An 11,723-nucleotide genomic window follows, 5' to 3' on the forward strand; every position below is an offset into this window, starting at 1 on the left:
TTTTACAAATGCAACATTCATAGCTATAGCGGACATTAAAAAAAAAAAAAAAAAAAGCATCTACGACGAAAATGATCAAAAAAGTCAATATGACTATGCAGAAAGCTAGGCGTCGGGCAGATCGTCACTTAACTTCCTATACATTTAACTTAGTGTTACTAGATCGAAACTCTAGCTATTCGTACACCTTTTTGCACTGACTGTTCTAATGGTCTAGTAGCTATTTTTTGTTGCGGTACACTGATCGTCGATACTGTAGACAGCAGAACGAATCACCTTAGATAAACTCCTTCTAGCTATCATCATGATTTTGTACGTACGTAATTTCGTGCTTGATACTAAGTATATTTTTGTTTCCTTTCGGATTACTCAGCTTTTAGCTTACCTTATCTATTTAGTATGTCGTTCGTATTTTATTTAGTATGATCACATTGTTATAGGGACAAGACGCAATCCTAGTAGACAAGTAAAAATATAGCGTACATAGCGTAGTAACTTCTTTTCCATATTCAAAAACAGATGGCGTACGGTGTTGGTGCGTTCTGACTACTCATTATCTACGTTCTACTGTTTTTATCATAACACAATTGTGTTTCATTATCAGTCACACCTAACTAATACTTGTATTTCCTGTAGAAATGTATATAGAAATGAAATCGAATTAGTAGAGAGATTGTTCCGTTAAATTAACTGTATGGTCTCGGTGTTGTTAGGAGTTGTTGTTAAAAATACGTCATTGTATTGCGGCTAAAAAGGAAAAATTATATTGAAAAAAAAAAAAAAAAAAAAAAGAATAAAATAAGTCACATTTTCGACTCGATGTTGTTCTTCTGCTGATTGGCAACGACTTATTTGGCCTACTAAGTAGTTTCTAATCGTTGAAAGGCACGTAGAATGTCTGTTAGCAGCTCATGTCAATTTGGTAACTAACAACTAATAGTAGCAGACTAGTATTATATTCAATATCTAGGTAATTTTTAGTGGCAAGTAGACCAGGACACATCATGCCGGTTCTCGTCATCCGTCATCCAGGGCTCGGTGATCGTCATGCCTGCTCGATAGACCGATTGGAACAATGAAAAATATGGTAACAATAGAAAACAGCAACGACAATCATGCTGAGTAATTATAATTAGCGAAGCCGGTACGGATCTTCGATACGTATACATTATCCCTAAATCGATCTTCTCATCAGAGTTAGTTTGCTTTCTGAAACTACTCAACTACCGGGTCGAAATATAACTATTTCAGTCAAATATTGATTTGTATTACTGTTATCAATATTATCATTTTATAAAAATTACTGTGAAGCAAAATTTGAAACCAGTATCTAGTGTTAGCTAGCCCGGTGGAACGTTATGTGAAGACTTTTCAAAGCCAAACCATTTGAACCATCAAAAAACCATTTGAAATGAAAACTCCCAAATTGGATCCCAATCGAAAAAACAGAAGCACAAAGTAAAAACTGACACAAGATAGGAACAAACATAATGAACGCGTTCTATATTCTACTTCGTGATCCACAAGTGAAAGTAATGAGGCGAGTTATAAGAAAAGGGGTACAAAAGAATGATGCCTCATAGTGATCAGGGAACGGTTCGGTTCCTCTATCCACTTTACGTTGGCTTCTGGCGCTGTCTTCACCCCCCTGTTAGTGTCCAAGCCTCATTCTGCTTGAGAGTCATTGCGTTGTCGTATCTCACACAACGAAGCGCCACCTGTTCTGGCGTTGTCAGCAGAGATAGCGTTTCCACCTCGTTTTAACTTAAGGCACATGAACGCGAGACGCTTGTATAAACTGGGCAGAAATCACGACGGTGGAGAATTAGCTGAAGTGTATGAACGGCGGACGCATTAGACAAACTTTATGCAACGGCACTTTGTTTCTGCGCTGCATTCCGCTACAACATTAGCGCACGATAAGTGGTGTCAGACAGTCGGTAGAGAGGGTCAAAGAGAGGTAGACAAACAGCGAATTTCGTTTATTTTGTAGGACGAAAATCAGAACAAAAAAAGAAAGTGAAGATAATGAACTAAGAGAACAGTAAAACGCAGCTGGCAATCAAGCATACAACTTCCCGGGAGCGCCTTACCGCATCCTGCTGAGCGTCGAGTATATCCCAGTGTAGCACGCATACATCGTAGAACTTAGGTTAGCAATGAACAAATACAGGACCACAACATTGTCCGACATACACAGTGTAAAAATTTGATGTTTCACCGATTGTTGTCGTTGGTGAAAAGAAGTCGTGAGCCCCTAACGACTTGCCGTAATTCAATAAGCGCATGCAAAAAAAGGGGGATTTTGCGGTTGGCGAATGGAGGAGAGCTAATAAAAAAAATGTTTTCTAATTAAATATACAGATAAAATATCAGCTCTATTTCTCTGTAGACGGCAAGCCGTGCCACTATGAATTTTTTGCCTCTTGCAGTAGGTCCAGGTCGTTGCAGCAACGGACTATCCCAAAGGTCAGTGCGGAAGAATATCCGGTGCAGAAATAAGCCGCGTGTCGGCTGCATAACGAAGAGGAACGAAGACATCAACGCGAGCATAGAAACTTCGTGTGCTAAGTTAGTGCCAATGAAATGGGCCATAACGAAAGATCTCGAGGAGGTTTGCCCCTTGACGATTAGCTAGCTGAACTCGTAATTCAGTTCTATTCAAGAAAGTATGCCGCCATCTTGTTTATTCGTACCAATCTCTTGATCGATAGTAAATAGAAGCGCTCAAGCATGATTCGAATCAGGGTCGTTGCCAGCCTGTTCAATGTGAACGATTTTTGTCTACCTATAAACTACTTTAAAACCTTCTCAAATACTCGGTATTGTTTCGGTTCCAGAGTGAACGATACAGCTATTGTTGATTTTTTACTGAATTACGCTGGCCGTTGATGGAGCTCGAACCAGCGACCCTGGCTACAGAGCTTCCACAATGGGCGCTGATAGCGCAGTAGAGGTCCCACGATGCGAGTTATGTTTGCCACCGCTTTGCTTGTGCACAGCATGATTTATAGTGCGTTCTATAAGGAAATCGATGTCTTTTTGTTTTTCTGCCTTTTGATCGATGATGCACTACTATCGGGTGTTGAATAAATTATTTTGCATCAGTAGTTTTCGAAGAAACGAATTATCATTATCTGTTCATCTGCGAAGACCTGTCGTGTACAGATTATGGAGCTAAGCCGTCTGCAAGCCCAGAAACTGAAGACTACTGATGGCGTCTGTCTCTTTGTGTTATAATTTGTTATTATTATATTTGCTATTGTAGAGACGAATAAATTCATAGTCAGCACATTATGTTGACCTCACTAAACGGACAGTTAGGTTATTATTGGAACTTCTTTAATGATGAACTCGTTAAAGAGGTAATAATTACAATGACCATCAGTCTTAATAATCGTAGAATATATGTTGCATATCTTCTATCCATCACAAGCTATCTTCGCTTGTTGGTATGGTAACGACGTCGCAAACCGCATACGATAGGCGCCCTTCGTTCATTCGCCATCTTTGATTTCGAAGAAGATACTTCCGGGTGTATATGGTTACATTAAACAGAACAAAGCGGCATAAGTGCCGACGCACATATGTATAATCGTACGTAATTTGTATATATAATTCTCCTGACACAGATAAAACTTTTCGCGACTAGCTAATATCGGCACATTGGCTCGTTCGATTCATTATTGTAGGAGAATAATAGTAATAATGACACACACATCAAGAGAGGACAAGCCGCCAAAATCGACAATAGTAATATCGCGGACTCTTCTCGATACTATTCATTTGGATCGTGCTCTCTTCAGTTACTGCACACGTCGGTAAGCATAATCATTTTACTAGATAACGATTGATTTGCACCATCAATGGAATAACAAGAAGGTCGCCTTAATATCTGCTACTCTTTTTCTTCGGAAGAGCATCAACAAAATTACTTTTGTCTATTTTTGGAGCGGACCTGGGTTGTCCAGTTCTTATTGTTGCCTTAATAATTTTTCCTCGCCAGACGCACACATTGTCTTGATGTTGCCCTCGCAAGCGGATTTACGTCTGCCCAACAGATTGGGATGGTATGCTATTCTTCAAGCCGGACAACGTCGAAAAGGTAAATTTTGTTCCTTTTGCTCCTGCCCACAAAGATGGTAATAACACCAGTGGCAACAGCCATTACATAGATAGCTCGATTATCTCAGACCTTAGTTCCCGATCGCTTTTCGTAGCTTGGATAGTTTGGCTTGCTCATCGTATGGATTGTCGTTGGAATAGCTTTGAAGTTTAGTCAGTGCGCTGTTGTGGGCTTGTGACTAACTTCCCGTTGATCTTCTCGCGAATATTGCCCAGACTCTCCCACTCACCTTTGCTGTTATTTGACAGCTTTGTGTTCGCCCTAACGCTGCCGCTGGCCGCTATCGCCGGGACTCACGGCACGTAAAGGGGGCCGTTGGAGCACCGGAACAATAATCAGGTCAGTCGGCTGAACCGAAGTGGCAGCCACGACGATTACGGCTGTTGATGGTCGCTGCTTCCCGCCACGACAGCAAATAGCGGTGCAATGCGAGCATCAGCGGCGGTGAGCTGCTCTGTGTGGAGGCCCTCAGAGACTTCATGGGAAGACTTCAAAGCAGGTTTTGTGTTAGACGACAATAATCTAAGGCAAGAAATGTTTGGCATACGGCGGCTCGCGAGGTCGACACCCATAGATGCGACGATGCGCACAAATATTAATGTGCGAAGATTGAAAACGATGAACCTTTTTTGATTCTTGGACGGATTGGCTAAGGGTGATAGTGGTAATAATATGAGGGTTAGTTAGACAAATACTCTAATATTTATATACCAGGTTATTACAAGCGAAATCTATATCTGTCGGATTTTGAAATAGAATAAGTTTCGAACTGCACACCGCTAGTAAGCGAAATCTGATAAATACGCTAGTCTTCTAGCAACTTGGGAGTAAAAACAGGTTGAGTTGACTGCGGAAAAAAATACATTTGGAAGAAAAACAATTTTTCATTGTGAAAATTAACATTCAGTAAACAACAGACCATAGTGCTGTAGAATTATTGAAGACTATCGAATGAGAACATCGAACCTCAAGCAAGCAGGCTTCGAGCGAAAGTACAGCATGTCAATGGGACAAACGTTTCAAGAACGAAGGTTGAACTGTTGAAGACTAGCGAAGAGGTGGTCGGATATCGGCGCTCAGAAACAGGAACGCATTGCCGCAATCGCGGAGGCAGATTTTAGACGAGAGCAGAGTTTAGAATCTAAGGGTTTTCTCGACCAAAACTGATATTTCACATTTACTGTGTTACAGACTTATAACCGAAGTACTGGTAATGCGAAAACTGGGCAAAAAATTGATCCCCTATGGACTGACTCCAGGTCAGTTGGAAATGAGCGTAGTGCACTCGACGTACAATTCGGGAAATTCTAATGAACAAAAAATTCCGGTAAGCATACGATCATTACAGACGAGATAAAAAAAAACTCAACCTTTATTGCTGATCGAAGAAAAATCAGGGTAAAGAATAGCATTTCTCTGAGGAGAAATCGGGTTCGGTAGCAACGTCAGACAGGTTCAGCCGTAAGATTATAGTAGTAGTAGTATTTGCAATAAACATCAGAGACTAGCGAGGCTCGTCACTCGTCGAAAATAAAACAATAAATTCAGTCTACCATCTTGAGTTCCTCAAGAAACTCATGGATCGTTGGCATGGCAGTCGAAAGCACGAAGTACCTGATGACAACATTAGACTCATTGTCATGGATAGAGAAATCATATACGAAATACAAATGCGAAATAAATGGCTATCTAAAAGCTACCAGAGCTCTGTCACAAGTGTTTCAAAAATATGGAAAAATGTCGTCATTTTAGCACAACTAGGGCGCAAGTTACTCAACTTCAAATTCTACCGAATTCAATTAACAGTTTAATAAATATTTTATTTGTTGGAAGAACCCCAAAATAAATATAGCTAGACCCATCTGCGGCTAGATTTTTACTAGGAATAAGTTTTTGATGCTGCACCGAAGCAATGGTTCCAAGGGTACAATGACTCAAGAAAATAGCTGACGTTAAAATGAAAAGGAGCATGTCGAACATCGAACACTGTCGGACAGATCATATTTTATAGTCTATAGGCGTAATGTCCCTACCCATATATCTAATGGAAACAAACTCAATCCGTGTCATCGCCTTGACTTTGAACAAATACTGAGTTGCAGAAATACGCCATTGAACAGTACGCCACACAAAGAAAATAACGCGCTCGGACATGTTGTCTCGAACGAAAGTAGACAGCCCAAACAACCCAAGTGACCGATGTCCAGCGAAGGCATAAAGCAATCAATGACTGCTACCATATCTACCGCCTTTGTAGCCGATTCAGAAAGACTGCAGAAACTGGGCACCATTGCTGCTGCTGCTGGTGATTGTATGCTAAAGCTAGTACCATGATGTTAATTGTTATTAGTTTTAGCGACGTTTTCGTCTGCTGAAATAAAACGAAAGTAGAAAAACAACTCATGAAACATCAGCAGCCATTTTCATAATTCAAGATGGCTGGCTGAATATTAGCCATCCATATCCACGGATCTCCTAGAGTTGTTGCTAATTTTTGTCGTTGTTCTCGACGATAGCGTTGATATTGCTAATGTCGCATCTCTGTCGTCGTCACAAGTTGAAATTTAGATGTCGTACTCCTACGTGATTCCCTTGGAACAGTGAATAGTCAGGCGCTGTTGTCTTGCTACTGAGTGCCATTTGAAGAATAACAACAACAACAACAACAATTTTGCCGCTCTGTTACCACTGTGCCGCAGCTGTTGATAGTACCATTACTACCTTATATCCTCGCTTCTTTTACTATCAGTCAACAAAAGACGGAGCGGCACAAGCGGCATGAGCAGGGAACAACGAAAACTAAAAACCACCCATTTTTGGTTTTTCACGGAAGAAGAAGAAGTCGAAGGACGCGAAATGTTGTAGAAAAAGGCATCCCGCCATGACATGAAGATTTTTATCCGATCCGAAGAAGATTCCGCAAGCATTTTCGTAAGTCGGCTGAAGAAACTTGCAATGACGGTGACGGTAGGCGGGTCGGAGCTTCTGCAGTGATGTTTCTTTGGGCGCTGTACGGAGGCGCTCAAGATAGGCAGGACATGCTCGTATACGTGGATCTGTCCCATGTGTGGAGCAATGGACAAAAACAAAGCTCTTATAAACAGTGTGGAGCTACAATGGACTACCGAGCTTTTATTGCCAAATAGTCACATAAATCTTTTCATCAGTACTAGATGATAGGTGAATTAATATCTGACTTATTCATTTATTGGTTTCGTATGCTGCCAGGAGCAATTAGCAACAGGGTCACGATAAGGACAAACATTTCTGACCGCAACTACTAGAAATAACGAGCCTTAAAACTACTTTCGGGTGTTTACTACGATCTGGATCACTACAGCTGTTGTTGCAACATCGAGGAATTATATATACCAGAGGCAGAGCCGGGGGGGGGGGGGGGGGGGAGATGTGTTAACAGCGCGAGCAGGCGATCAGAACTATTCCATAGAGGGCTGATATCAGAACTTGAAGAGTTAGATGAAAGGGAAACTTAAGCAAAAAGGCAGCAGCTTTCCCAAGATTCTGATACCTTTGCAAAGGTAGCCCAGATTGGGCTAGAGATGCTGTCGAAGAGCAATCCGTAGTAACATCGAACGCTGGACATCGGGAGCAGCAGGATGATTGATGTTGCTCGAAGAGCCTCAGACGTCGGGGAAGACCGTCATAGAAAAGATACCGGCGGACTGAGAATATCCGTCTTCGCTTTCACGCCGTCGTCGCTAACGCCATCGATTAATAACACCGAAGTCAATGGCGCAGTGGCAACTCTTAAAGAAACTGCCACGGTCTATCAAAATTTAGGCAAGTAAAGTGTCGAAGAAGGCGGCTAGTCAGACAAATGAACCGAAGAACCACTTTCGATTTCGATTCGTTCACTTCTGATCTTCAATGGTCGGTAACGTTGCAGCTAGCCACGTTGGCCGATGTGATGATGGTAGCAGCCACCGTGATACTAATAGTAGGGCGCGTGATTACCTTGAGCTATCAGGGGAAAAAAGAAATAATCGGAACAGCATTGCTGAAGTATGCAGAAGATATCGAAAAATTTAAACTTCCGATGCTGCCTATAGCGAGCAAAATGAGCACTTTTCTGGGCAAAAGAAGAGCCAGTACAGCTCGTGCGATGCAAAGAAATAAGAAATGTATGTAAGCAAGCGGGACTGAGTGAGCTAAGGAGAGTGGAGGGGGATGCAAGGAGTCGGTGAGAAGAATGGACGGCTAAATACCAGTATTAAGAGAATGGTAACAATAAACGTAAAATTTTTTCGTCATCACTGGCAAAGCCTGCAGCAACGAACAGACATATATATCAAGTAAGTAAATAATAATGCGGCGCAGTGATATTAGCTTTTACCAGATTCGTCTTTTCCTTTGTTCTTAACGGAAGATAGAAACAAAAAAAATCGCACTTGAAATAACATGAAATGAAGCTTCTATAGCAATGTGTTTCCGCTCAACTGGAAAGAAAATATGGCTTCTAACGATATAACTTCATGGGCGTTAACAAAGAAACTCGTCTCTCGTCGTATGGTAGAATGTACTGTGATAATAATAATAATAATAATAATAATAATCATAATAGTAATAAAGATAATTAATAATAATCTTTTCCAAAATTTATCTTATTTATTTTGACAATAATTGTTTCGCGGTCATATGACTGATTTTCTCATGAAAAAATATTGGCCATTTCTTTTTTCTTTTGGCAAAAGCGATCTAAAGCCACACAATCTCAGCTAACAGGAATTGCATCGTGTCGGTGTTACTGCTCCTGAAAAGCTGAGCTTTGGTCGTAGTGTACAGGGTGCAATTGTTGAGACGCCTGTATTTAGACCTAAGGTGGAGGGCCTCGAAGATGAGTGAAATGTTCGAAGGGTTTCGCTATATTTGACAATGTTATCACAATAAAGGTATAAATTCTACCCAAATCCATTGAAAAAAAACAAGGTGTGCTGCCTATAGTTGAGATGCGTTTTTAGAAAATATGGCTCCCTGTAATGGTCAACCAATTACAAAATAAGCTAATGAAATTATAGCGAAAATTGAGTAAGACCGACACGTGAGCAGCCATGATATAGCAAAGGAACTAGATATCTACCAACTTTGAACAATTTGCGGAAGGATACACTCGATTGTATTTAGTGAAATCAGGGAAAGTCTACAAAAACGCAACAAAATCCACCCATGTATAAAGAAATTGATTACAAATGATGAGAGGAAAATTACATACGATGATAACGCGCGTACGTAAAAAAATTTTGGCAAAGCCCAAATTGACACCAAACAAAATAATGCTATATGTTTAATAGGATTGAAAAGGTATAGTGCACTATGAATTGTCAGCAAGCGACTAAAAAGGTTGATCTGAACTAGTCGACGACCTCTAAGACAGTGCCAAATTACATATATCTTTAGTTATCTGGCAAACGCTGAAGGAACCTGGATGTCAGATTTTTATGAATCCGTCATCGTAACCCCCATAGCTCGAATCCTGCATTAGACCATCACTTGTTTGGTGCTTGTAAAACTCCTTTCATCGCATTAAATTAGTTTTTAATGAACGAACACAAAAATCACTTATCGCGATTTTTCGTTTAGAAGCCACAAAACTGTTAGAGCAATGGGATACCGTATCACAAAAAAAATGGCGGAAGATCGTCAATGCAGCATTTTAGTCATATTTTATTCATTTAGTTTAGTCATATTATTAAAAAAAAAAATAGAGAAATTATTATATATATTATAAAAAATATATTGTACTTTTGCTTTTAAAAAGGTCAACACTTTTTCTACAGCCTAATACATATTTATTAGATAGTGCTGTCGTAGTTAATTTGGCATTTCTTTGTTGTCGTGCTAGTAACTCTGAGCTGTATCACAGAGAGAAGTTTTGCTGTAACTTCGAACCGTTTGCAAGTTCTAGAACCCTAAACATGAAATGACTTCAACTAAAAGGGCGTCTGTACGTTTCTCACGTTTATAGAATTTGCAGGCAATGTTCCGAATGTTTTGCAAGGGTGTGTCTATTCATATAACGACATGTTCTTGATAGGCCGTTTTTTAAACAGGCTACCAGCCGCTGATACTAAATCAATTCGGCAGTTGCCCGCAATTTATCCGCGGGCCGCTTGAAAGCTTCTTTTTTTTTGGTAATTTAAAAGCATATCTTCCATAGGTTGTATAGTATGGTATGCATTTGGGATATGATGTTTAACTAATTTGGCCAAAGTCAATTTAGGATGCTGCGCCTGCAAACCTCAGACGAGATGAAGTTCTAACAAGTTGACTACACGCTGCATCAAGACATTGCTATAGTCGTTTCCATATTCCTCAGAAAACGCACTGCATAAAAACAAGCTCAGAATCATTTTGGCTTGAGTTCGTTCGACGGTCTAAAGTTCTCATTTATTGGATTTTTTTTTATACATATAATAGTATTAGTTTAGTTTTTTTTTAACGTATTAACATAATTTAGTATAGCCGCCCGGGACCCATTGGCTCACTCTGTAGTTCGGAGATTTTGCCACGAATGGCAACAAAATTGTGTCGCAACAATATCTGTTTATGCAGACCAACGTTTCCCGTTTTGAAACGAAGTGAAATAATAAAGGTAAAATATTTCGAAAGCACTACAGAGCAGAAGAACCGCGCTTAATGTCTTAGCGTTTGTTGTCCGTTGTTCTTGAGATGAGGTTGACAAAATTTCTTGCCACACGATATTATTTAACGACAGCTGGGATTGGATTCTACAAGTTTATCTGAAGTTTTCATAACGTTTCTTGCTGCGAGAGGCGAAGGACTAATCAGAGAAAAAGAAAAACAAGATTTACTTATATAAAAATCTACTTTTTATTTGAACAGACAGAGGTAAAAATTAAGAAACGTTATATTTCAGTTATATAGTTATATTCTATATTCAGGAAGTTTAAATTAACGTTTTGTTCACACTACAAGTCAACTTAAAATAAAACAATGTCATTTAGCAAAAATGTCGTTTGTTAAGCTGATAAAGGTGATAGATGCCACTATGGAAAACATGCTTTCGTTAAAACAATCCCTATGCCTTGACCTCACAAGCAGCTATCAAGAACCCGTGGAACTTCCATCTTGAAGGTCCATCGGAATTTAATTGACACTCTCCTATACAGAAAACCTAGATAAGACATGGAAAGTTGTAGTTGACTTGACGTCATAGCCAACAACACTCTAGAGATAAAATTTCAGCTGTCGGAAATCTGCGACCGGACTGATTGATGTTAAGAAGAATGATCTTTTAGCAGTATGTAACAATAAAAAAGACTATTTTGGACAATTTTGGACTCGAAAACGAGGGTGTACGAGCTCACTGCTAGCGCAAACAGGAACCTTTGGATCGAAAATAGTCTTTTTCTTTTGCAGAAATACTCGGTTATTTAGAGAACTTTCAGTGTGTCGAAAGGATGGGCATTTTGTATTCTTGTATTACTTCTAGCGTTGCCTCAAATGGCTGGCTCCCGCTAGAACGAAACGGAGCGTGCTTATACCCGATTTCAACCCCAGCCCAGCACGTGTCCTTGAAGCTAGTAGGCTAACACGTTATCAGTGCACTGTCATGAAG

At 40.0% G+C, this 11,723-nt stretch overlaps 1 long non-coding RNA gene across 1 annotated transcript; it reads left to right on the plus strand.

Moving 5' to 3' along the window:
• Positions 1-3,453: 3,453 nt before the first annotated feature.
• Positions 3,454-5,856, plus strand: LOC111259983 (uncharacterized). Its single transcript, XR_002679975.2, has 3 exons — positions 3,454-3,821; positions 4,007-4,105; positions 4,375-5,856. It is a non-coding gene; the product is annotated as an uncharacterized LOC111259983 (long non-coding RNA).
• Positions 5,857-11,723: the final 5,867 nt, after the last annotated feature.

This window comes from Varroa jacobsoni, unplaced genomic scaffold, assembly GCF_002532875.2.
Source record: "Varroa jacobsoni isolate VJ856 unplaced genomic scaffold, vjacob_1.0 scaffold_389, whole genome shotgun sequence".
Lineage (NCBI taxonomy): Eukaryota > Metazoa > Arthropoda > Arachnida > Mesostigmata > Varroidae > Varroa > Varroa jacobsoni.